This window comes from Anas platyrhynchos, chromosome 1, assembly GCF_047663525.1.
Source record: "Anas platyrhynchos isolate ZD024472 breed Pekin duck chromosome 1, IASCAAS_PekinDuck_T2T, whole genome shotgun sequence".
In the NCBI taxonomy this organism is placed as follows: domain Eukaryota; kingdom Metazoa; phylum Chordata; class Aves; order Anseriformes; family Anatidae; genus Anas; species Anas platyrhynchos.
The window spans coordinates 191,463,384-191,490,767 of NC_092587.1; the positions used below are offsets into that span (position 1 = coordinate 191,463,384).

At 37.7% G+C, this 27,384-nt stretch overlaps 1 long non-coding RNA gene across 1 annotated transcript; it reads right to left on the minus strand.

Moving 5' to 3' along the window:
* Positions 1 to 823: 823 nt before the first annotated feature.
* LOC140001504 (uncharacterized) lies at positions 824 to 27,384 on the minus strand. The gene is made up of 2 exons (XR_011806750.1): positions 27,245 to 27,384; positions 824 to 4,355 (listed from the first exon to the last, which is right to left on the minus strand). It is a non-coding gene; the product is annotated as an uncharacterized lncRNA (long non-coding RNA).

A 27,384-nucleotide genomic window follows, 5' to 3' on the forward strand; every position in this document is an offset into this window, starting at 1 on the left:
TATATAATAAAAACTAATTATTCAGGACGACCCTATTTGCACCTCCCTTTTAAACCTCCAGTAATATGAGAACAAATAATTGTGGAGACAATTTATGCCCTGTAGAGTTACAGAGTCTGATTCACCAGTGAATTACTTGAATATTACGTCAATGTAGCATGGTGTTGGGGAAGACTTATAATAATTACCTCTTAGGTGTAATCAGGCAGTTACATATCCTAATGAGATAAACCGCATAAGCAATTATTGTAGATGTAAAACTGTGTTCAAAATTTGCATCTCTAAATTGTGGGAACAGAAAAGATAGCCCATCCTTAAATATCCATCTTTGTCTTTTGTATTTATACCCAAACCCATGGCTACATGATAGCTTGTAATTGCAAGATTCTAAATCAGTTTAAAATACTGTAAGTTTGTCCAAGTGATTGCTATTTTACTGAAATATTTTAATAGTGTTACCTGACAAATTGAATTTTTGTTCTGATACCAGAAGCAGTATCCTAATATTTTGATGTTCAGTAACAAAGTGTAAATTAAATGAAAAGGGATGCTGGTCATTTTCCAGAAGTAAAATGGAAATAGAATATCAATTAGCTATAGCAATATACCTGGGTGTAGTTGTACTCTGTCTAAATTTCGCCACATGCTAAAGTGTAAAATTGAAAGGAGAGAGAGAATGGAAAAGAAAGAAGGGAAAGGGAGGGAAGGGAAGGAGAGGGGTGGGGAAAGGGACATTTCAAACCTTTGGATAATTTCATTAGCAACATGTGACCAGATATATGGGCAGAATCTGTGGTGCTCATAGTCAACAATCAAAACTCACTGGGATGACATCAACATTTTTTATTAGTGAAATAACAGTGACAAATCTGAAAGATGTACTGCTTCCTTACTAGCTCATTAGCAATGTATTTGATTTATTAAATAGTTTTGTAAGGATATGACTATATTTGCATTGCATAGTATACTGAAAAACAAACAAACACACAAACAAACAAAAACAACAAACCACAACACATTTCTGATGGTTTATAGTTTCATCAATATGTGAATAGCAAGTCAGCCAGGTTTACTATTATTTTTCTTTTTTGTATTGCCTTGAAAGTTATGCTTTAGGAAACTTGATTAAAGTCAACATTTCCATTTGATACTTGAAAAGCATATAAAACTGGAAGAGAAGAAGGAGAGAAAACTTGTTGCATCTAGTTTATAAGAACATTTTGCCATTGATTTATGCCCCTGTCTTTTGAAAATGTAGTTTAAAATATGTCCTTGAAAACACGGATCATCTCATGCTGCCAAGTATTTACCAGATAGCTTAAGACTTTTGTCAGTGTTGTGAAATCAATTTTCATTTCCTGAATCAGCATATGGAAATATTCAGTATTAGGGCAGTTTAAGATAGGCAGCCAGACTTGATATCTTCTATGATTTTAACAAACAGGCTTCCACAGCAGCAAATTAACTACCAAATTCCAAAAGAGAACAACTTTTTCATCTTGCATTTCATCTCATTACAGACTTGCTTCTAGTATCATTTAGTGTGCCAATATTTGTATGTATAAACATTTCTGTGCACATATATATGCATTTACATATAGACACAATATAAAATTTATAGCACCTAAGTTTTAAAACATTTTTCAATTCAGTAATTTTATCTTTGATACTCTCTTTATGAAAAATATTAAAACTCCTAATCTTCTACTGCTGCATTTCTAGCAAGGAATTTCGTAGATCTTGTGAGCTAAATAGTAATTGCAAAGGTAACTGAAGAAATTCTGAAAGTTGAAGGTGGTGCTGTGAGTAGCTTTTTTGTCTATGAGTGGTTAAATACTGAAATATCTGTCCTGTGGAAGTTGCTGGTCCTTTGACATTTTTTTCTCTTTCTTACTGGGACAGCTAGTTTCAATACATTTTTTTTTCCCTTTTTTTATTTGTTTGTTTGTTTGTTTTGCATTTGTTACATTCTTATAAAATAGAAAATTCAGAAAGAAGGGTTATATTTTGGCATTTATGCTTAGAGAAATGCATTTCTCTCCTGACCGTCTTGGATCTGTCACACTCTTGTTCCCTTCACCCGTTCTGATACTGACCCCTGCCCATGGAAGGCCATCGTGGTGCCCTGATGGTTCCCACCACCTATTTCCTGAACAACTGGAGAAAGTGCCTGGTAGCATTAGTGAAACAATCCCTCATCTTTCCCTTCTCCCCATGACATCTTTTAAACAAGTTTTTCTGTTTTTTCACTGCATACTGCAGTACAATTTGCATTTGAAACAATCCACAACTTGAAGAGATTTCTTTCTTGGAAATTAATCATCCAATCTGCATATTTTTTCACCCTAGCACTCCAATACTACTGAATTTAATACCAGTAGCGTCTAAGAGTAGAGTGTTGACTACAAAGCACAGAAAGCACTGTCTTGTTTGTTCATAATTATAAATCCCGTCCAGTGCTTTATATGACCTGTCAATTTATCACAGAAGCTGTAAGTTACTCTGAAATGAATCCCTTAAAATAGCATGCAGCTGCTTGTTCACTAGTTTACACAAGGTATTATGCCATTTTTAAAGTCAGTTTACAAATTTAAAATACGAAGCAACTTATTGATTCATATTTGAGTGCTACAAAATCAATCAGTGTAAACAGGTTCAGTAAATTATTTAGACACATTAAGAAAGCAAACTGAAGATAGAAAAAAAAACTGACAAATGATGAGAGCTATTGTGCAAAATACAATGGGTATTTGAACATCTTTCATGGTTTCTGTGCTTATAAAACACCATTTAGTGGCTAATGTTATAAATTATTTTTCATGAACTTGAAAAGAGAAAAGCACTGTGGATTTGTCAAAATTGATTTTTATGTGAGTTATGATTAGGCAGGGAAATACTGCTGCTGCCTTACTGGAAGGGCACAAGTAAAAATTTTATGATTAAAACCCTGGTCATATAGTCAGTCTCCAATATGTTATACCTGTATTTAGAAGACCGATTTCCTCATAAATCTTGTGCATTTCTAGTTGTCTCATGATGACTTTCCAAACCTCTTGGGTTTTGTTGTGGTAACAGCTTAATTTATCTCATTTCAACTTCTGTGATGAAAAATTGTCAGGAAACTCTACAATCTCCCCAAACATTTGTTGTCTTTTGGTATGCTGTGCATATACCTGACACTTTATTGTTTTAAAAGTTCTTTCTTTGATTTACTGGACTAAATTAATCAGATTTATCCTTAGTCTGAAGGGCAACAATGAGATAGCATTATTGTACCCCAAATCAAGTTACAGGGATGTGGAAAGGTCGAAGGGCACAATGACTACAGCAAAGCAGAAGTATAACGATAGTATCCCCTGGTATGCGCTGACACAAATACCTCCAATGTCTTCAACAGGACCATCAGTAAACTCACAGATAGGTAAAAAGGAGCAACGTGAATTAATCTTATTCCAATTTATTCTTACATTCTGTAGTACCAGCCCTAGCATCATACTTAGTGCAATATTTTGAAATAAGAGTTTCCAAATATTTCTTATGCATGGACTAGAGATGGACTTTAACACTCATAAAAAGTGTACTGTGATCAGGAGACATCAACCAGGCAAAATTATCCAGATCCAGACTAAACTAAACTAAGCTCAAAGAATATTTCTATATGCCTTCAATTCAATGTCCAACATTTACAGTAGAGTTTGTATGTAGTTTTATCTTGCACTGTGCTCGACCTAGGTCTGTTTTTAATTTGCATACATGTATTCCTACAGAAAAAAAATGTATTAATCCAACTACTCCAGCAATAATGCTTTTTTCCATTAGTAGGATAGGTTTCTGTGAAGTCATTTGAATTATTTAATTAATAATTCTAGGAAGAAATAGATTTTTGGCAGAGATTGCTGAACACTTGTGAAAGCAAACTGAGCGTACACTTACCATGAAGCTTTAGTACAAGAATTTCAATCAGACAGAGAGTATTTCTTTTTCAAAGTGGCAATGTCCATTGAAATACTTTTGCAATTAAGAGATGACAGATTTGAAGAATACAAAATGTTTGTGATAATTTCAATGGGTACGCATAAGAATGCAGATTACAAAACCTTTCATCAATCTTCCTCTATCATTAGCTTCACTTTGTCAAGCAACTTCTTCATGGAGATAGACAGGAAAATTTTTCTGGCAGCAGTATTCACTAGAGGTAGGGTGATGCAAACACATTAAACTTATTAAGACACCCACTCTTAGTCTTCTTCCTTGTTTTTTTGAAGAGAAGAGTTAGCTTCTGTCCTTGGGTGGAGATGGATCAAAGATGATATAAAGCATGAGGATGACTTCTAACTTGGTGGGAGAGAAGAACCCTGAAAAAAAAAAATATCTGTTCATAATTAGCAAAGAAAAAAGAGCAAAATGTAGATATTACTTGATATAAAATGTTGGCCCACTCAGTACTTAGCACAGATGCTCCTTGAGTGAGTCATTTGTGCAACATACTATAAACACAAATCAGTTAAATTCTTGGAATAGAAAAACATAGAAAGGAACTTGAGCTTGTTCATATTCACAGAGATATCCCCTTTACATTTTGAAAATCTGGTGTGTATGAAATTAGCAGAATTAGAACCAAATTTTAATAGAATTGCTTTTTGATTAAAGTTTGTCATCTGTAAGCTACTCAGATTTGGAAGACATGACTACATGATTTTTAAAATATTGGTTATATCATTTAATTAAATTTGTTTTAAATCTTTAATTGCCTGCTCAGTTCTCTAGGCTTTGGTTCAGCAGAGCACTTAAGTTTGTGCCTGTTTTCAATCCTATTGAGTACACTCATGGAAGCCAAGTGGACTAAGCATATAATAATGTTCTTAACAGGACGTATGCAAGTGTTTTGTCTGTGAGCATAATATTCAAAAGTAACTATGTACACCTTCAGTCTAAAGTATTCCTGTGTTTTCTTGTTTCATTATATTCTTTAACCATCTATTTAAAATAGCACATTAACGTATGTTGAAGAAAATTTTGATCAAACTACTGCCAAATGAGTTGAAAAATAATAATATATATACACGTATATATATCCATATATATCCATATACATACATGTATATATGTATATATACATATACATACATATATATACACACGTATATATGTATATATATACGTATGTATGTATATGTATATATCATATACATATATATATATATATTTTCTCATATATATATATAATACATACACACATATATATACATATATATATGTATATTCCATCCAGCTGGAAAATAGATACTTTAATTTTTTGAGAGTTTAATATAATTTTCAAACGTTGTATTCTGAAATTAACACATGTGCTTAACAAGTTATGTATTATCAAAATTAGATTTTTTTAATATAATTTATTAAATATTAATTAGATTTGCTAAAATGGATGAGAAAGAGCAATCAGATTTCCTTCCCCTCTGCTTACAACTCTATAGTAACAAACTGAATATGCCTCATTTTTTAATAAGTTAGTCTAGAGTGGCTAGCTACTTTTGGAGCCCATTTTTGGATTCCAAAAACATTATATTTTATTGTATGTATAGAGTTTCTGGATACTTCTTTCTACAGAAAATTAGGTAAAATTTTGTCCCATTTTGAGAAACTACCATCCATAAAATCTGTTAGCGGCTGATGTTGGTGTATGGATTAAGTTCTCTCCTAAGTACTTCCTATGTTCTGTATCTTGTGCTCACGAAATTTCTGAGTCAGAAAAAAATAGCAATAATCTTGCAGCTCCATTGCCCTACAATCAAATCACTAAAAAGAAATAAGGTTTCTCACCATATTTCAAAACTATTAAATTCTGTACCTGCAGAAATTTCACAATATTTTTCTAAAGTTCATGTACATTCTAGTAACTCATTGCACACAGTTCTGTGTTGAATTTACATATATGTTGACTTCAATGTGAAATCTCAAAACCATGGAATACTTGAGGTTGGAAGGGACCTCTGGAGACCATCTGGTCCAACCCCCCCATGCTCAAGCAAGGACACCCAGAGCAGGCTGCCCAGGACTATGTCCAGGTGGCTTTTGAAGATCTCCAAGAAGGAAAGCAGGTCCCACAACCTCTCTGGGCAATCTGTGCCAGTGCTCCACCACCCGCACAGCACAGAAGTGCTTCCTGATGTTTAGACAAAACTGTGTTCCAGTTTGTGCCCATTGCCTCTTGTTCTGGCACTGGGCACCTCTGAAAAGATCCTGGCTCTGTTCTCTTTTCACCCTTCCTTCAAGTATTTATAGACATGGATAAGATCTTCCCTGAGCATATCTCTTCTTCAGGCTGAGAAGTTCCAGTTCTCTCAGCCTCTCCTCATAGGAGGGGTACTTCAATTCCCTTATCATCCTGGTGGCCCTCTTCCAGATTGCTCCATTGCGTGCATGCCTCTCTTTATGGGGGGCCTAAAACTGAACACAGTACTCCAGGTACAACCTTACCAATGGTACGTAGAGGGGAAGAATCACCTCTCTGGATCTGCTGGTGATACTGGTCTAATGTAACAAATTCTAAGTTTTGGGTCTTTTTAGCAGGACAGGCCCATTCCTGACTCATGCTCAACTTTGTGTCCAGCAGGATCCCCAGGATCTTTGCTGCAGAACTGCTTTACAGCTGGCTCCCCCACCCCCCCCTCCCCTCCCCCCCCCACCCTCAGAATGACCTGTTGGCTTGGGGTGATTTCTCCTTGTTGAACTTCATGAGATTTTTGTCAGCCCTCTGAATGGCAGCATGGCCCTCTGGTGCATCTTCTACTCTCATCAATTTTGTGTAATTTTCATACTTTCTGAGGGTGCACTCTACCCCATTGTCCACATCATTAATGAAGATGTTGGGCATGACTGGACCCAGTGTTGACCCCTGTGGTACTGCACTCATTACTGGCCTCCAAGTAAACTTTGCACCACTGTCCACTATACTCTGGGTCTATCTGTCAAACCTGGTTTTGATACACCTTACTGTCTGCTCATCTAGCCCATCAACAGATTCTCTGACAGTGCTAGGGGTCTTCCTGAAGCCAGGAAGACAACACCCACTGCTTTACTTTGGCTTATCATAAACATGCAAAAGCTTTTCAGGTTGGTCAGACATTACTTTCTCTTGGTAAATCTATACACATACATTGCAGAATTAGGGCTATTAAACATTGGAATAATTATGCATGCTATGGGTCATGGTTTAGTCTTTTCAGCTTTGTGCTGTCTCAGTGATGAAGACATAACTTTTTTTTTTTCTTTTTTTTTTAAATTTTTATTAATTTAGTTATTTCTGAAGTGTCACCTTGCATTAGATCAATGGGGAAATCATGTAGTTCAGTGCAGACCTAATAGAAAAAAGAGTTATATGGTACATGCCTTCAAAGTAGGCTTTCAAGCTGTGGAATTTGCTATACCAACACTTGACTGAAAGATCAGAGTACCATCATGGTGTGCAGACAAGTGTATGTGCCCGATAGACAATTGCACATTACTGGTATGTATGTTTTTGTGTGCGTGGAACTGCTGGAGAATGAAAGGGTGCTTTATTTATTTATCTATCTACCTATTTATTTATTTTGTTCAGGATGCATAACTTAGAATTGTAATAATGTTTTTTGAGGTCTGAATAATATTGAATGATTGAGGCCACTGGAGACCTTTCTGGTGTTTTATCCTAATAAATTACAGAAGGCAAATAAATGCTAAAGTTTTCTCTAATTTCAGTTCATCACATATTCTCAGAACCTCAGAACTTTAGGTTGAAAAAGTCCTCCAAAATCATCAAGAACAATCACTAACCTAGCATTGCCAAGTGTACCACTAAACTATGTTCCTAAGCACCACATCTGTGAGACTTTTGAATCCCTCCAGTTATGTTTACTCAACCACTTCTCTGAGTAGCATGTTCCAATGCCTCACAACACTTTCACTGAAGGAATTTTTTCTAATATCTAATCTAAACCTCCCTTGGTGCAACTTGAGGCCATTTCCTTTTGTCCTATTACTTGTTGCTTGGGAGAAGAGACCAGCTTCCACATTGTACAATCTCCTTGGAGGTAGTTGTACAGAATTATAAGGTGTCCCCTGAGCCTCTTTTTCTCTAGGCTACTTGACATAAGAGCAGTCCTTTTCTGCAAATTTGACATCCTAATGTACCTCATAGAATTCACGTTTCTCAGAAATAACCCTATAAATAGAGTAAGCTATATTTACTATAATAATTGATTCTGCAGAGCTTTCTAGATATCCCAAAGTTCATATTATTTATTTTCTAAGTTGAAATACAACAGACTATTTTCTAACATGCTTTGAATGTGAAATACCTATGATAAAATAAGGCTATTATACTTACATTCAGAATTATAGAATAGATTGCTGCTACATATAGCAAAGGTCAGAACTGAAATGAGGGTATTTTGTTTCATGTGTGATGATACCAAAATACTAGAAGTGCCTCTTAGTTGATCACTGTTGAAGATATTGATAGTGAATCATCAAGACTGTTTTTATAGTGGGGAGCAGCAGGTAAGAATGAGGGGGTAGGAAGTATATGCTATTTTAGTATCTTGAAGATTGGTTGCTAAACACTATCATGAAGTGTAGAATAGATTTTACACTATTCAGAACAGAAAAAGGAATAAGAAACTTTATATTAAAGAAAAGGCAGCTGTTGTTTATATAATCACAACTACTGGGAATGATCTAAAGATCATCGTAGAGCTCAGCCAAAAAAGTAGATTGCAAGATTATGAAACAACTCCTTTGCAGTGTCTTTTAGCCCTCAGCAGTTCTATGAGTCTGTACCTGGATTAAGAGATGAAGGTGGAAATAATGGGATAGTTAAATGTTGTTGCAATGAAAGTTACAATGAAAATATAAAGAATTTATTCTTTATTTGCATATTCTCTTGTTTCAGAAAAAGTCGACCAGTGTTTGCCCTATTCTGGAACAGACCCTTCAGATATTTCCTCATAACTTTGGGAAACCCGGAGATGAGGAATCATGAGTGGCTCTGGAAAGGAGAATAGGAAACAATTATTTACTTTTTCTCACAGCACAGGGACTAACAGACATGAAATGAAATTATGGGGTAGCAGGCTTCAAGCACACTAAATAAGTTAATTTGTGTGGTACTCATAATAAAGTTTTCCAACTTGCTGCCACATGGTGCTAGTGATGCTGGAGGCTTTGATGAGTTCAAAAAGCAATAAAAGAAATTCAGAAAAGTAAATCCCTTCAAGCCCTATTAAAAACAAAACCTTTGATACTGAAAGTCCCTGAGTCACAGACTGGGAGGTTATTTGGGGAAGTATCCATCATGGTTGCCCCATGCTTATTCTCTCTTTCTAGGCTTTCATTACTAGCCAATATCACTCAGCTTCCTGGGGTAGATGGAACTCTGGTTTTACTCAGCATACCCTTTCATATATTCTAGTGTATTACAAGAGTCATTTTTTTAACTGTGTCTTGTGAGGGGACACGATTTCAAGAGTCCGGGCTTGCTCTTTAATAGATATTGCTGTATTAGAGCAATATAGCTTTTACAAACCTCATTGTTAATCCTTCACATTCCTGTGAACTCTTGGAAATATAAACTAGAATACCTAACAGATTGAATCTTTTTTATAGGTCCATTAGATTGATTACACAGTGAAAGCTGCCCAGATCTTTTTGTATAAAAAACACAAATTAAATGCAGTCATCTGCTGTTACACCATGTTAGTACCTGTTCATTGTTACTTGAATAGGTAGCAGTTAACTTCCACAGGAAATGTAGCATTTGACATAAACTAGGGCTCCAGTTCAGAATCAGATCCCTTTATATATGAAGAACTTAATCCAAATCTAAAAGCCAAGCAGCAAATTCAGTGAAAGAGGGTTCCCCCTACAACAAAGTAAAAATTATAGGAAATATTTTACAGTGTAGCTACTATTTCATTAGTCCATAACTAGCCTAAAACAACTCACAGAATTTGCAAAGTCACCTATAGCAGGCTGATGTGGGGGTTATAGATGGGATCATCAGCAGAAGTTTTCTCCAAGTCTCTGAGATAATTTAATGTCTTAAAATCTAAAACAGATGAGATTTTAATGTTTGCCTGTACAATATCATTTTCATTGAAACCTGCCAACCTCAAAGATCCTGTTCAATTATGGCAATTTCGCATTGTGGGAAAACAAAACAAAACAAAACAAAACAAACAACAACAAAAACAGCACTACAAACATCCACATCTTATTTTGAAACATACTGGTTTTGGATTAGCTAACTGCACTTTAGTTCTTGTACTTAGAATTGGGTAGAGCAGCTATTCTCATGATGTATTTGCAAAATTTTTATTTTTTTATTTTTACATGCTTTTATAACTACTTGGCAACTCTTTCAGGTAAACTGTTTTACTCCTTTCAGTGTCTTCTGCAGTGAGAATTCTTTCATATTCCTGCTTTTTATCTGAGTGGTGAAAGAGTCACAAACCACTTAGTGAACTATTTGTCAAAACATATGAATTCTTGTCTGCAACCATGCTATTTACATCCATGTATTCTAGTCTGACTACGTGAATTTCCAAGAAGAGTTCCACAGAACCTTATTTTTACGTGTTTATGATTTTGTTTGTTGATTCCCATGGTGACTTAGCTCTATGGTCTAGAGTATTATGGGTGAGAAGCAGTAAAGGCCTTACTGAAATCTTTCTTCTGCCTTTTTGTGGATGCACACATGCAGGGAAAGTGTGACTGGCAGACACAGAAATGCCTCTTTTCTTTCCTGAATCCCATGACTGAAATCCAAGGAAAGTGCACAAGATTTTTGGATTTTTGTACCAAGATATGTCACAATTTTCTCTCTCTTTTTTTTTTTTTTTTTTTTGATTTAATACATTAGTGTTTATAGCTGGATTGCCAATTTTTCATATTTTCATATATATATTACATGTATATATTATATATATATACAAAGAATTATTACAAAACAGGTCAAAGAGGTAGTAAAAAGTAGTAAACTGGGTGTTATTTGCACCCTAAAGCACACTTGATAGTTTTTCTTATTGTCTAAGCCTTTAAAATTTTTGCAACGCATATTCGTTAAACATACATATTACCTTTGAATCTCTCTTTAATGCTATTAGAGTTCTTCATATTAGATCAGTTACCATTTAAAAACTGTACTTATCTGTGGAGGTTAGTACAATTTATTTCATACATTTACTGTCCATCAGCATGTGCCTGAAAGCAGTTTCTTGCTATTTGTGTCTCTGTAATGAATATTAAAACATCTCATCTTCTCATAATGCTATAATGGGTCCTGTGATGACAGACTCTGAATGAGAAACAGATGTTGGTGTTTACCTACGTATAATTTACAATGATGAGTGGTGGTAAGTTGGTGTTTTTTTTTCACAGTGTTTTTTGTTTGTTTTTGTGTTCTTGCCAGCACAGTTGAGTCTATGTCAAATTTCTGCAAAATATTTAGCATGTTGTTGTGATCTCTTAAGTCTCTCTCTCTCTTCCTGAATATATATATAGAATCATAGAATCGTAGAAAAATTAAGGTTGGAAAAGACCTTCAAGATCATCTGGTCCAACTTTCACCCTATTACCAATGTCACCCACTAAACCATGTCCCTATGCACCAGGTCCAACCTTTCCTTGAACATCCCCAGGGATGGTGACTCAACCCCTTCCCTGGGCAACCTGTTCCAATGCCTGACCACTCTCTCTGAGAAGAAATGTCTTCTAATTGTTTTAATTGTTGAAGAGTAGTGCTTTTGTTCAATTCTTTTTTTAATTGTTGAAGAGTAGGGGCATGACATTTCCATTTTTCCACTCAACAGGGACATTGCCCGAATGACAGGAGTTTTCAACTATGATGGAGAGAGACTTGGCAACTACATCAGCCAGTTCCCTCAGGACCCTGGGATTAATGTCATCAGATCCCATAGACTTGTAGCTGTTTAGATTCATCAGGTGGTCTTGAACCTGCTCTTCACTTACAGTGGGTGGGACTTTGATCCTCCAGCCTCCATCTACAGGTTCAGGGAAATTAAAGACTTGAGAAGCTTGCCTACCAGTGCAGACGGAGGCAAAGAAGTTGCTGAGTACCTCAGCCTTCTCCATGTGTGTCGTTACCAATTACTCAGATACAGGAACTCACTCTTAATATAAGAAATTAGCCACCTATAATCACTTATCACACTACTATTTTCACCCCTCAGTCTATTTTCACAAATATTAAAGGTGCATGGTGGCCCTCTGGTTCTCCTCCTGTCACCCCAGTGAAGCAGCCCAAAGGGAGCTGGGTCCTCTCTTGTGTTCTTCCTCGAGGCTCTGTGCAGAAGGGATGCTACCTCAAGGGCTGGGGGATGGGAAAGAAGCACTCATGCACAGTGCCGTACCAGGGGGTCATCTAGTTCCACCCCTAGGTCCCATGCCACGGTCCAGTTAATTTCCATGAGTGGGTCCAATGGTGCTGTCTGGTTTACAGCCATGCCTGGGTCCCACGCTGCATTCCAGATTATGGGCACACCTGTGCTCCATGCAGCTGGCTGCCTCATACTCCTGCCTTCGCCCCATGCTGCCATTGTGCCATTGGTTAGGCCCAGGCCCCCTGTCACTATGTGGCCGAGGGGGCGGCCTGTTCCCTGCATCTTTGCGGTGCCAGTGGTACCACCTGTATGTGTCTGTGGGCTGCGTGCCAGAGGTTCTCTGAGCACTGGTGTCAGTTGTGCTGCAGGCGCAATCCCTCTGCCCATGACACTTCTTCTCATTAGCTGCCTTCATTCTCGGTGCTTCCTTGGACTGCATTGCTGTCCTCACACCGAGGAGGCCTGCTGCTCACCTTGCTGCTTTGGCTCTTCTTCCTGCCACATAAGTGGCAGGAAGTTCAACAAGGCCAAGTTCAACAAGGCCAAGTGCCGGGTCCTGCACCTGGGGTGCAATAACCCCAAGTAGAACTACAGGCTGGGAGAGGAATGGTTGGAGAGCTGCCAGGCAGAGAAGGAGCTGGGAGTGATGGTGGACAGTCGGCTGAATATGAGCCAGCAGTGTGCTCAGGTGGCCAAGAAGGCCAACGGCATCCTGGCTTGTATCAGAAACACTGTGACCAGCAGGGCTAGGGAGGTGATCGTCCCCCTGTACTCGGCTCTGGTGAGGCCGCACCTTGAGTACTGTGTTCAGTTTTGGGCCCCTCGCTACAAGAAGGACATCGAGGTGCTTGAGCGGGTCCAAAGAAGGGCGACGAAGCTGGTGAGGGGCCTGGAGAGCAAGTCCTATGAGGAGCGGCTGAAGGAGCTGGGCTTGTTCAGCCTAGAGAAGAGGAGGCTCAGGGGTGACCTTATTGCTCTGTATAAGTACATTAAGGGAGGCTGTAGCGAGGGGGGGGTTGGCCTGTTCTCCCATGTGCCTGGTGACAGGACGAGGGGGAATGGGCTAAAGTTACGCCAGGGGAGTTTTAGGTTAGATGTTAGGAAGAACTTCTTTACTGAAAGGGTTGTGAGGCACTGGAACGGGCTGCCCAGGGAGGTGGTGGAGTCACCATCCCTGGAAGTCTTCAAAAGACGTTTAGATGTAGAGCTTAGGGATATGGTTTAGTGGGGACTGTTAGTGTTAGGTTAGAGGTTGGACTCGATGATCTTGAGGTTTCTTCCAACCTAGAAATTCTGTGATTCTGTGATTCTGTGATAAGCCAGCTGTCAGAGTGCCCAGAAGCTCAGCGAATGGCAGGCCAGTTGCAGGGGTCCTGTTTTATAGGGCCCAGAGCAAAGACAGGGCAGTGGTGGCCACTGTGACCTCAGCAAGCCTCTGTAATGGAGTGGCCCATACATGGCCAAAGGTGGCTGTGTTAGGAGTGGCCTGGAAGATCCCCTCACGTGGAAGAAGGAGGAGGGTTTGGGGGGCTGAGGGCCCCTTTTCTGGGGCTGGCTGCCCTGGGCCATTTGGCTTGCCAGAGAGAAAGGCTGCCCCCCACCCACAGGGACTGCCCTTCACCTCCCATCCTTTTTAACATTGGTTTTTAGGTAATTAAAATTAATTTATGGAAAAGAACAGAAGCAAGATACATCTTCATCCCTAATTCCCAGTGCAATTTGTGTTCTGAGTGTAGAATTTGTTCCTCACATTACGTCTAATCTAAATCTCCCCTCCATTTGTTCAAAGCCATTATTTCTTGTTTCATCACTACACTCCCTGATAGAGTCCCTCTCCAGCTTTCTTTTAGGCCACTTTTATGGGTTAGGTTAGGTGGAAAAACAGCAGGACTTTGCAAAATGCAACCTTATCTACTTTGTTCCACGTGTTCCACATGATATTTTCCAGCTCAGGCTCTAGCCTCTCATCAGTTTAACATAGAATCATAGAATCATTCAGGTTGGAAAAGCCCTCCAAGATTATCTGGTCCAACCATCCCCTTACCAACAATGTTATCCACTAAACCATGTTCCTAGACACCATGTCAAACCTTTCCTGGAACACACACGTATTATCTTTGGTGAATAACTGCTAATCTAGATTAGGAAAAGAAATTATGTGCTTAGTCTAACCTCAGACACTGGAAAAATTGTGGAAAAAAATTATCCTGGGGGATATTGAAAGGCAGTTAAGGAGCAAATGAATTATTAGACATTACAGTCAACATGGGTTCATGAAGGGAAAGTTCTGCCTTAGTAATTTTTTCTCTTTCTGTAATAAAGTCATCCATTTGATGGATGAAGGGAAGGCAGTGGATATAATCTTTCTGGATTTTAAGAAGGCCTTTGACACTGTTCCTCACAGCATCCTTCTGGATGAATTGCCCTACTGTTAGGTTCTCTCTACACTGGATGATGAACTAGCTCAACAGCACACCTCAAAGGGTTGCAGAGAATCGGGCTACATCTGTCTGGCAGCCTGGCAGATGGTCATTAGCGGTGTTCCCCAGGGCTCAATTCTAGGACCAGTCCTGTTCAACACTTTTATCAGCAATCTGGATGCAGGAGTGGAATGCATCCTCAGCAAATCTGATGATGATACTAAGCTGCGAGGTACTGTTGCCTTCTTGGATGGATGGGAGGTCTCACAGAGGGACCTAGATAAGATTGGAACCAGTCTCTGCACCTTGGGAACTGATGGCAGGATGCATAGGAATGGCACAAATCTGCACCAGGGGAGGTTCAGACTGGAAATTAAGAAAAAAGTCTTTGCTGTGAGGATGGTGAGACACTGGAACAGGCTTTCTGGAGATGTTGTTGATGCCCCATGCAGTCAGCATTCAAGCATGAGTTGTATGCCCTCAATAATATGCCTTAACTTTTGGGTAGACTTGATGGTCTTTTAAGGTCTTTTCCAACTGAACTATTCTACATATGAATAGACATTTTCTAAACTCACCACTCCTTTCCAAAAATATGTTGGGCAGAACATAAAAATGCAGAAGGCACCTCCAGAGGCAATCTTTTCCTTTGTTTTTCCTAAAGCAGACCAGTGGCTCCAGAGATAATAAAAATGGGGAAAATACAGATCTTTTGTCTCTCCTTATTTTGATTAAAGTAAATTGGTACTTCTTGGATAAAAAGGACGTCCTAAATTTAAATCAGTTGCAATTTCAATGTGCTTAGTCTTTTGTTTTAAATTTATTTTTCTTTTTTTCTTTTTTATTTTTCTTTTCCAATTTTTTGGTTCATGGAATGGCAGTTGTTTAAACCATAAAAAACAAACAAGCAAATAACATCAAAAAAATCAAAATCAATCTCCAATGTGAATAAAGGTTATCAGTATATGTGTTTTGATCACTAGCCTTATATTTTTTTTCAAGGTCATTTAGACCAATCATGCATCCCATATATTTGCAAATATTGCCATCAATATTTATCTTGCTATATATATATTTTTTTTAATTTTGAAATGCTACATCTTTCTACTCTCCAAGGTCTTAATTTAGGGACTCCTTTTAAATTCACTCTTCTTTTACTAATTTCATCCTTCTGCTTCTCTTCCATATCCTGAAAATGCCTTTTCCTCCTTGGCATTTAGACTCTTCAAATATTTATAGATTGTTACCATGTTCCCCTTTAGTCATATCTTAGACAAACTATGCATATTTAGCACTTGCAATCAATCCTCATACATCAATCACTCCAGAAGCCTAATCATTTTTGCAGCTTTCTTCTGATCTGTCTCCAATATGTGAATAACTTTCTTATAATAAGATGCCTAAAATTAAATACAATGGGTCATGTCTGCAGCTCATGTAAATCAGTGTAGCTTAGCTGAAGACAGTGTTGATTCATGTTAGCTGCAGTTAAAAAGCAACATTTCTATTGCAAAGATATCAGAACTGTATAGAGTTTGTCCAGTAGTGAAGCCTGAATTCAAGCTTTTTGAGACTGTGTGTCATAAAGCCTCTTTGAATGCATTTCCATCACTTAGCTTAATTTTTGAATGATGGTTTTTCCAGTAACTTCGTGTAAGTATCTCATTTTGTTGTTTTGTGGAATTCTTTGCCCTCCCTACCTCCATCCATTCCATCCTCAGTGCAGCTACCTGTCCCTGACCTTCATCTGGAAGATTCTGTATACACACCACAGCCATGAAGAACTGATGCAGGCTCAGAGTAGTTTTGGAAAGGATTGTTCTGGCACAAACAGTAATCAACAGCAATGGCTGGCACCCTCCAAAAAACAAGTCTACTCTATGGAAAGAATTGTTGTAATCCTCCTTGCAATAGTTCTTGAGTCTTCCACCATCTTTGTCACTCACTCTCCCAACTCCATCAAGCAGTCATTCATTCAGCATGTTTAATTCCAAATCTGGTGTTTTTGTTGTTGATTTTTTTTATTTTTTTTGGGGGGTGGTGATGGTGGTGGTGGTTGTGGTGTTGTAACCTGACAAAGTTAATGAAAACTAGTAAAAAGAGAAACAGAAAATTATTAATATATATGTATATATATATATATATATATATATATATATATATATTTAAACTAGCTATGGCTAAAGGGTAAAAGTAGCTGCCCTAATTAAGCTCATGATAGCTCTTGGCCTCCTATATTGTTTATAGAAATAAATAGACTTTTTTAAAGGATTAATACAACATTTAGACCAGGTGTTTCAATTGTTCTTTTCCAATAAGCTGTGAAGGAAGCTAAAGGAATACAGGCACCTAAAATTACTGCCTTCAAGGATACAGTATAGATACCATTTCTTATGTAGCTATATAAAATTGGATTGAACTAGTATAACAAAATAAAAATGAAGCTGATAAATAACTTACAAAATAGGCTATCACTATTAGATACAAAATGTTGTTATTCCATTAGAAACACTGTAAGAGAAAAAAAACGCCATAACAATTCAGCTTTACAAGATTAATCTCCTGTAATATGTTAGCATATATTACCCTCTCATTACTGAAGAACGTTATTTCAGTATGTCACTATGGTCAATTCTATCCTGAATTGACACTATTTGGGAAAAGAAAAAAAGAATAATCTGCATTGTTAAGCTTTCAGCAGTACTGACTTGATACTTCTACTTTTCACTAACATAATACAGGTGGCCATACTTTAGAGAAATCTGCAATATTGCAAATTTACTGTGGCTGTGCTGAAACTTGGTCTCAAATCAAGATAGCATTTTCCCCAGGCAATATTTTTTTTTCAGACTGTATCACTTATTTACGTCAAAAACTTCAGAAACCAAGGAAATTTGTAACTGACAAACATTAAAAAAAAAAAAAAATCTATTGACTAGTTTGCTATTTTGTAAACTCTTTTACATATAGATACATACCCTCCATTGTTTTCCAATTTATACACTTTTTCTTTGGCCTTTTCACTGTAAATGAGTGTTTTCTGCTTGATTTCCCTGAGAACTATTTAGTATGACTTCAAATTCCACAGGGAGGAGTAAACCAAATGCCATCTGAGCTGTAAGCCATATGTCAAAACAACTTTTCATTCAATATCAAGGGAGTCACATAATATCATGGGAGTCAGAGATGATAGTATTTGCTCAAATAATCATGATCAGAAAATTGTGATAAAAGGAATTTTTATTGTTGTTGTAAGAAATTTATATAGGGAGAAAATTTCATGAGATGTTGCATATATTAGTATTGTGCTTCATTATACAAATATATGAAGAAAGACATGAAGTTTTCCTCTATGCTAATCAGCATATGAGCCCTGCTCAAATAGATTACACTTTCAGATACCACTGAGACAGACTGACAAATGACTGTAAGTTATGTGGCAACAGGTATTTGGCATATAAAACTCCTGAATAATTAGGTAATCTGTTTTATCTGGGTAGGATTATTCCCCTCAGGGCATTCTTGAAAATTGTGCACAGTACTTCCCTAACTACTTCCCAGGATGAAACTTCTCCAAACATGGGAGTTCACAATATCACTGTATTTTACAGTTTGGTTGTATATCTGATATTCTGAAGGCAAAACCTTGGTTTCACTACAAACCTGCTGATGGCTATACTGAATCCTGATGACATTGGGCCTCAGAAAAGCTATGTTCGTAAAATTTCTCAGCCTTTCTCCTACCACTTCCTTCACTGCTTCAAACTCACATGAACACATTCATAACTGGGATCATAAAGGGCAAGATGGATGACCTGTGGAATTACAGGCTTGTCAGCCTCACCTTGATCCCTGGAAAGATGTTGGAGCAGCTAATCTTGGAAATGCTTTCCAGGCACATAAAGGAGAAGAAAATCATCAAGAGAAGTCAGCATGGATTCATCAAGGAGCAGTCATGCCTGACAAACCTGAAAATCTTCTACAATGAAGACTAGCCTGATGGATGAGGTGAGATCAGTGGATATTATCTTCCTGGACTTCAGTAAGGCCTTTGACACTGTGTCCCATAAGATTCTAAAAGAGAAGCTGCTGAAATACGAGATGGATGAGCAGACAGTGAGGTGAATCAAAAACTGAACACCCAGACCCAGTATGTAGTGCCCACTGACTTGTTTTTGGAAGTCTGATAGGTTATATGACTGATGTATTCCCGTTTTTCAAAATGTCACACACAGAGCTTCTGAAAGGAACTGTTCCTATGTTGAGAAAGGATCCACATGTTGCTGAGATAGGGAGGCTACATGTGTGCAGCAGCACTGCAATCTCCTATGTGTCTTAAAAATGTGTTTCAGTTGCAATCTTTGTCTCATAGATAAATGCAGGGAATTGTCCATCCACCTTACTTGGTATTTGGCTTCTGCAGACATTGTTCTGAAATATACCAGCAGCTTTGATTTCAGACCAATGCATCCAAAAGATCGGCTGAAAGACAAATTTTAATTTCCATCAGATGACTGGGGTTTCACAAGAAATAAATCTAACCAGGAAAATATTCTTCAGAATACAAGGTCTGAAAACAGGAAAAATATCAAGATTTGGATAGATACATCATCAACATTTCAAGATATATGTAAGTTAACAGTATTTTTTGATATTATTTTTTGTTGGATTTTAGCAGCTTTTTAATTTGTCAATTACGATGACACATTTTCAGCCTGCTTTAATAGCTGCAACTAATTTTTATATTTTTTAATTTTATTTTTTATTAATTTCTCATTTATCTGAACAGGAACTTGCAATGCTCTCTTTCTGTCAAGATCTTTCATTGTTTGAAACCAGATATGAGATGTGTGAGTCCAGAGATGTCACTGACTGTGAAACCATATATTTCACACTGTGGTGATTTCTTCTTAATGTCTAGAAGAGCACTAATGAACTACTCTATTAATGCCACTATACTCTGGTCCCTCTGGAAAACAAAACAAGGTTGTAAAGAAAGGAATTCTATTAATTGTGGACTGAAGCTTGATTTTCCGCACAGTCTATATATGAGAATTACCTTTCTACTCTTCTTATTATAATGTAAGTAAAATATACTCCTAGACAAAATCTTCAGAAGATTTATCATCTGTGCTGTCTCTGTTTTGATGGGAGTTTTTTAGTCAGTCAATAGTACTAATTCTGATCACTACAGCTAATGGTCATCCTATCAAAATTCTGGAAGTAACAATGTATATTTTTTTCAAAACTACGTTTAAGAAAATTTCACTGGAATGTATTTTCAGGGATTTTTTGGTTGTTTGTATTGGACGTTGGGAAACGAAGACCTTAAAAAAAGGAAAGAAGTAAGATCTTACCTTTTAAAAATAATGTGTTTCACATTATTAAGCAGCACTTTCTCTCTTATGTGTTTATTTCACTTCAAAGCATGACCGTGCCACTTCATCTCCAAAGAGTGATTTTAACACTCTACTGTTTTAACACCGTTAAGTGGAAAGCAGTCAAAGGATGTGAGGGAGTTGTTTTGTTGTGCATTTAATGCTGTAGAGTATCCATCAGGGAACTCTTAAAAGATTTTTCTTTTTCCTCACCAAAGTGTCCATGAGTAAAATTCCAATTTTCTGACTAGTTCTCTGATTAGATTTTGCAATTCTGTCCTGTGTCAGACAATTAAAAAAAAAAAAAAGAAAAAAAAAAAGATCAAGCTTTTGTTGATATTCATGATTTTTACAATATTACACATTTATCAGCATTCCATGGGTTACGTTTCCTGGATTTGCTATGAGGGAAGCTTCACAACTGCTGAGCTTATCTTCAGGCACCAGTCCTAGGGTGCTCTGTAACTGTGCAAGGCTGAAGCTAATCTGCTGTTTAGCACTCTTCCTATGGGGATCTTGAGCACTGCAGCAGCTTAGCTCTGGCTCTGTGGAACTGAGGCACTCTGGATTGGATGCTGCTGCATATCCGAACCATCACTTTCACACTGCTTTCTCAAGGTTCCCCTTGGACCTCCTTCATATAGGAGTTCGCACCAAAACATTCTTCTGTGGACCAAGGTTAAAATGAGGAATATCTTCACAGGAATCACCCTCTATCTCTTCCTTAGGAAAGAAATTAAAGCAAAACAATACCTGATTAGGAAGAGCTTTGAGAGGAAGCTAGGCCAGAGCTGCACCACGCAGTTCTCATCATATCATGGAGCTGAATTAATGAAGTGTTCTCCTTTAAGAAATATAACCTTATTTTTTGAGAGAATTCCTGGAACAGGTGGAGTAGTTACCTATTTTTAACCAACACTTGATCAGCTATTGTATGCTTGTGCTTATCTTACCTCTTGAATCTGGTTTAGTATTTGCTTTCAGTTAAATAGAGGAATGCCTCCAAAGAAGCCCTACTAGTAAACTCTTAATGAGACTTTTGTAGGCTGTTACTTATACTGCAGACTTCACACCACCATATTTGTCCATGATCTGAACTTAATTTTATGCTTATTTTCCCTTAAATACTTTATTTTCTTACATCCAGTATTCAGCACAGAAAAAGAAAGTGCCGTATTATTACCAAAATAAACGTCTTAGCATGTTACCTTTTATAAAGCTTGAATTTTATTGCCATGAGCACTGTTTGACCATAACAAAAGTGTCATGCAAACCCTTCTGCTCATAAATGGTACTTATTTCATCACCGCTGTCATTATATTTAAGTTGATACATATGTGGGATTTTTTTCTAATTCAGGCAGTAGGAACAGATGTATGGCTTTGCATGCTCAAGAGGCTTTTATGTATTGTAATGGCAAAATATTTTTGTATCCTTCTGCAAGATGTTTTAAAAAAAAAACAACACATAGGTTGAGTCTTAATGCTAAGACTAACATTTTGTTGAGTGGTCCTAGAGATTTCTTCTGTAGATGTATGCATCTAGAAATTAGCATTTAGAAAGAGCAGTATGAACTAAAGTGTGGAAGTGTTGACTTTGCTATGGCTGTTACTTTAACACATTTTGTGATTAATTCATTAATGCATCAGCTCTGGAAAGTGAATATGACACTTCTCTGCAGTATTCTGAGAAAATCCTGATAATACTTTAATCTACAAGATTTTCAGCAAACTGCTTGAGGTTTTCAGAAAAAAAAAAAAAAAAGTGAAAAAAAAAAAGTTTCCCTGATGGAGTTATCTTTAAAAAAATAACTCTAAAATGTCTGTCTCATAGCATATGTTGCTGCAGCATAAAATTCCATATTTTGGTCAATAACTTGCCAGCAATATAAAAAAAATTATGATTTTCCACACCAGGTCAGATCTAATCTAGTCTTCTGTGTCAAACCATCTTGCACAGGATGTGAAAGCAAAGTTTGAAAGCACAGAGCAGGTGCAGTAACACTTTCTCCTGCTTACAGTACTCAATAGTTAAACCAATTTTTAAGCCAATAAAGATTTTTATATTATTGCTTAAAAATGATCAACACTAGAAAAGTGATGAAGATGATACGGTGATAATTTTTTCATATAAGACTTTGAGTCTGGAGATTTTGCGATTTGCCCTGAGACACAGTGCTGTTCCATTTACCAGTGGACTTTTTTTCAGGTGAAGTGATGTAATATTGTCATTCTTCATATCAAGAGACTAGACTGGTTAGCTTGCACTAATTAGCTAAGCACAGAGAACTGTGTTACTATCAACCCAGATAAAATGCCATACTGCAAGAAAGTGGTTGAGCATTATTGTTAGCCACTCCCCAATCCTACCTTCCTATATGGTGGAGATCATTATACCCGTGTACTGCAGTGCTGATATGCTATCAGCCTAGAGCTTCTCAAGGAAGACTAAAATCCCTCAGGAGAAATATAAAGGTCACTGTAACTACAATGGTTTTGGCAGTGTTTCTCAGATTCAGTAATGTTGGTGGCTGTGTATGACGAAAGTGATGAGGTCCAGTGTCACTGGGGAGCCATACAACACAGCTATGACTTGTGAAAAGTCCCACTGGGCTGGTTGTTAGTTGCCTGGCAAAATAATATTACTACTCAACAGCACCTAAGGGTCTCCTTCTGTATTAAAATGCCGAAAAGGAGCGAAGGAGTTGCATTCAGTTGTTTATACTGTTTGTATAGGTGATTCTAACAGATGACATCTGTACTGAAGAGAAAGAGAAAAGAAGCTAATGATATTGGGAAAGTCAGATAAGCAAACAGGAAGACTGGCAAGCACTGAGCCTGAGGCTGCAATCAATTAGTTGGTTGCTGAACATCAGTTCCCTATATTATATTTGCCAGCAGTGGTGAAAGATGTACAAAACCCACAAATCTATGGAACTTTCTATTCAAACACATTTTAAAAGGAAAGAATCTGCCATAGCATAGATTCTATCACCATAATAATTGGTACTTTTTCAGTGCTATCAACTTCCTCAAAAAAAAGATCTTTGGAATATAGAGATGTGAACGCAGTTGTCTCATGTAATAAAGCTCAAACTAGGGTCCAGTATTTTAATAAGAAATCATTAGACTGAATAGCTTCGGGTGATATCTTTCTTCACTGAATTCAGCAGCAAAATTTCCTTGACTTCAGATAGCAAAAAAAAAAACCCTCTTCAAGACAGATATTAAGCTGCAGTAATGGCTAAAAGATAATTAATTTATTTTGATTAAATGGAAATCTATATCTATCTCACAAACATAACAGGAGAAGAGATTTTATTGATTTTTTCCTCATTGGCTGTATTTACTCATATGCATTAAACTAAGAATCAAATAATCTTTTAAGGTCTTCTTTTATTCTTTAGCAATATCCACCTATAGTGTTTATTTATTTATTTATTGTACTTTGCAATAGGTAATTTTAAGAACACAAAAACAATCTTCTTGCAAATAACCAGGTAAGTAACCCAACTTGTGCAGCAACAAACTTTAAAATCACTGCTGCAATGAGCAGTGCTTAGGAGGAGCTGTATGCCAAGTGCTTTTGGGCCCTGGTTAGAGTTCAGAGATCGCTGCTTGATGAGTTGCCCCAGTGCTAACTGGGCATACTCTGATTACTGGGGGATGTATTCTGTGTTATGAATTTTAACTGATAGGATGCTGACTTTGTGCTATACTTGTATGCCTCTTGAAAATAATTAAAATAAAAAAGAAATTAAGCTTTGTTGAGGTAGAGAGGTGAACAATAGGTTGCCAGCATGGGTAGTTAGGTAAATGAGATTTCTTGTGAGCAAATGGCAAAATTATACAGATGACAGTATTTGAGGCTAGTGAGGCATTTCAGCTATGTGTGCTTCTGTTGGGAAAAGATCTGAACTGTCCAGAAAGTCCTTGGAATGAACTGGTGACAGTTATGAATGCAAATGGTGAAGAACTCACCTAGAGAGACTTCATTTGTTTCTAATAGATAGAGAGGAATTGGTTAAGAACATTGTTGTACAAGGCAGTAAGGGGTGAGAAAAGCCAGGAAAGAATAGAGTTCATAGGAAAAAGAAACAACAGAAAGAAAGAAAAAAAAAAATACAGGAAATGTTGCTTCTATAAACTTAGAATTGTCTTATAAGACCTCATTGGAGTTATAGAAATCTAGGAGTATTTAGAGGGAAAAAATATTAAGAGAATAAATGCAAACTATTCCCTATGAAAGAAAGATAGAAGGTATAAAATTTGTAAAATTATGAACAAATAGTGCTAAATTATGAGCTTTTCATGCAGCGTATGAAAAGATGAAGCAGGGGAACTTTCTAAGAGTAGAGAAGTATTGCATAAATGTGAACCTACAGAATCAAAAATTACCAAGGCACACAATAGATTTGAATCCAAAAGGCCATGATTGCAACAAACATAATTCTTTCACCACAGAAAAAATAGGAAAAAGACCAACTAAATAACTGATCAAAAAAAAAAAGACAGAAAGCAATCAAAAGCTGATACTGCTACGTCTTATATTTTTTAATACTTTTTGCACATCACTCTTTTTTAAGAGAGTGAGATGCAATTCAGTACTGCAGTAATATGTAATAAAGAAGAAAATTCAAACCCAAGGCTTTAAATAGGAAGAAAGAGGTTAAGAAAAGAGGTTATTAATAAGCTAGATGTTTCAATTAGTGGTGATGCTTGAAGAATTAGCTGATGGAACATCAGAGATGATCGAAGTCCTGAAAAGTCAAGGGCAATAGTTGAGGATCAGGAACAAATGTGATCTTTGAAAGGAATGTGAAGGAGTATTAGGAAATTAGACTAATCAGATGAATTTCAACTCTTGGAAAAACACTAGGAACAAATAATCAATCTATTTGTAAGCATATAAAGGAAAACAAGGAAATTAGTAACAGTCAACATGGATTTGTCAAGACAAAATTATATCAGAATAATCTAATTTCCTTCTGTGAGAGAGTTACTGTGGACAGAAAATAAGCAGCAGATGTCACACAGAGCTTTTAACACTGCCTCATGATATTGTCATTATTAGGCCAGGGAAGTCTATTCCAAATAGATTATAAAAAGTGGGCACAAAAAGACTTGAATAATTTTACTGATAAAGCATTTATCAATATTTCACTGTCAGATTGGAATGATTTGTTGCAAACAGCTTACAGGAGACAGTTCTAATTCCGGTTCTCCTTTCTGACCAGAAAGAGGCAATTGATACTGTGCTTACTAAGCCTACAGGCAGAACTATAGGATTTAGCAAGTGGAACTTGGTTGAGTGTGGCCAGACCTGTTGTATTTGACCCTTTATGTCTCTATCCACATGCATGTCTTGCATTTAAGCAACACTTCCATATGAAAATTCACCATGCAAATATGTATACTCACAACTTGGATACACTAAATATATAGTGGTCACAAAATCCTACTCTATCTTTTGGAATCTTTTTCAGTACTTTCAGATGTTTCATTATAAAATGTAGTTATTGTAAACTTTCTCTACAAACTTTGCTATAACATGTTAATAAAATAAATTGTAATAAGCTATAATAATTTGTGAAATAATTTGAAATAAATATAATAATTTGTGAAATAATTTACATTTGTGAAAGGTACTGACCTTTCCAGATTGAACTTTTGGTGGGTTTTTGATAATAAACAGTGTTATTCCCCAAAAGTCTAATTGTAGCTTGTTTTTAATCTTCTTTATCCCACATTATCTGGCTAGACATGTGGATAATATTGTACATTTCCTTTCCTGACTATAAAAACATAAATTGTTAGGAAAAAGTGAGATTCGTTAGCATAATGTTTCCCACTTTGATGGGTAGCTTTCACAATTTCAAAAGTAATCTTGCACTGTTATATCCATTATCTACTGAAAAGTCAATGCTCCTATAAACAGTATTCAAATTGCAGGAAGGAGATGAAACATACAAGAATGCCAGAAAAAGTGAATTTAAGTTTTACTTTTTAATAAGAAATTTTCACTTTTGGAAATCAGTTAGCATCTTATTTTTGCATTATTTTTGTATTTTATAGCTTGCTATGTTTACATTGCCTGCCAATAGGTGGCACTAATAATTTCTACATTGACTGAATGGCAGTTCGATTGTCTTTCAACATTATTGGAGATATATCCTAATGTATCTCACTGTTTCATTATCTTTCGTTTCATGGTGACTTTACCCTGCTGGGCAGCTAAACTCCACCATAGCCACTCTCTCACTCCCCGTCTTCTGAAGGACAGTGGGCTAAAACATGATGAAAACAGACTCACAGGCTGAGATAAGGCTAGGGAGATCACTCACCAATTATTGCCATGGGCAAAACAGACAGAACATAGGGAGATTAACACTCTTTATTACCTTTCACTAGCAGATTACTGCAGTGTGAAACTAAAAGCAAACTAAAAACATCTTCCCCACATCCAACCTCTCCCACCTCCTCCCCCCCAAGCAACACAGGGGAAAGGGGAATGGGGGCTGTGGTCAGTCCCTGGCGCTTCATCTCCGCCGCTCCCTCAGGGTCCCTCTCTGCCCCTGCTCCCCGTGGGGTCCCTCCCATGGATGCCGTCCTTCCCGAACTGAGCCTGCGGGGGCTGCCCACAGGCTGCAGCTCTTCAGGAACTGCTCCCACACGGCTCCATCCCACGGGGTCCATCCCCCAGGAGCAAACTGCTCCAGCACGGGTCCCCCACGGGTGGGCGGCAGCTCCCCCCAGACCCCCTGCTCCTGCGTGGGCTCCTCTCCACGGGCTGCAGCTCCGGCCCGGGGCCTGCTCCTGCGGGGGCTCTCCATGGGCCGCAGCCTCCTCCAGGCCACATCCACCTGCTCCACCGGGGGCTCCTCCACCCATGGGGGGGCTGCAGCGTGGAGATGTGCTCCATGTGGGACCCATGGGCTGCAGGGGGACAGCCTGCTCCACCAGGGGCCCCTCCACAGGCTGCAGGGGAAATTCTGCTGCCTTGTGCCTGGAGCACCTCCTGCCTTCCTGCTGCACTCCCCTTGGGGGCTGCAGGGCTGCTGCTCTCTCACCTCTCACTCCTTTCTCCCAGCTGCTGTAGCACAGCAGATTTCCTTCCTTCAGTCTGCTCTCCCAGAGGCCCAACCAGCGTCACTCGTGACTTGGCTCTGGCCGGCAGCGGGTCCATTTGGAGCCGTCTGGAGCTGGCTGT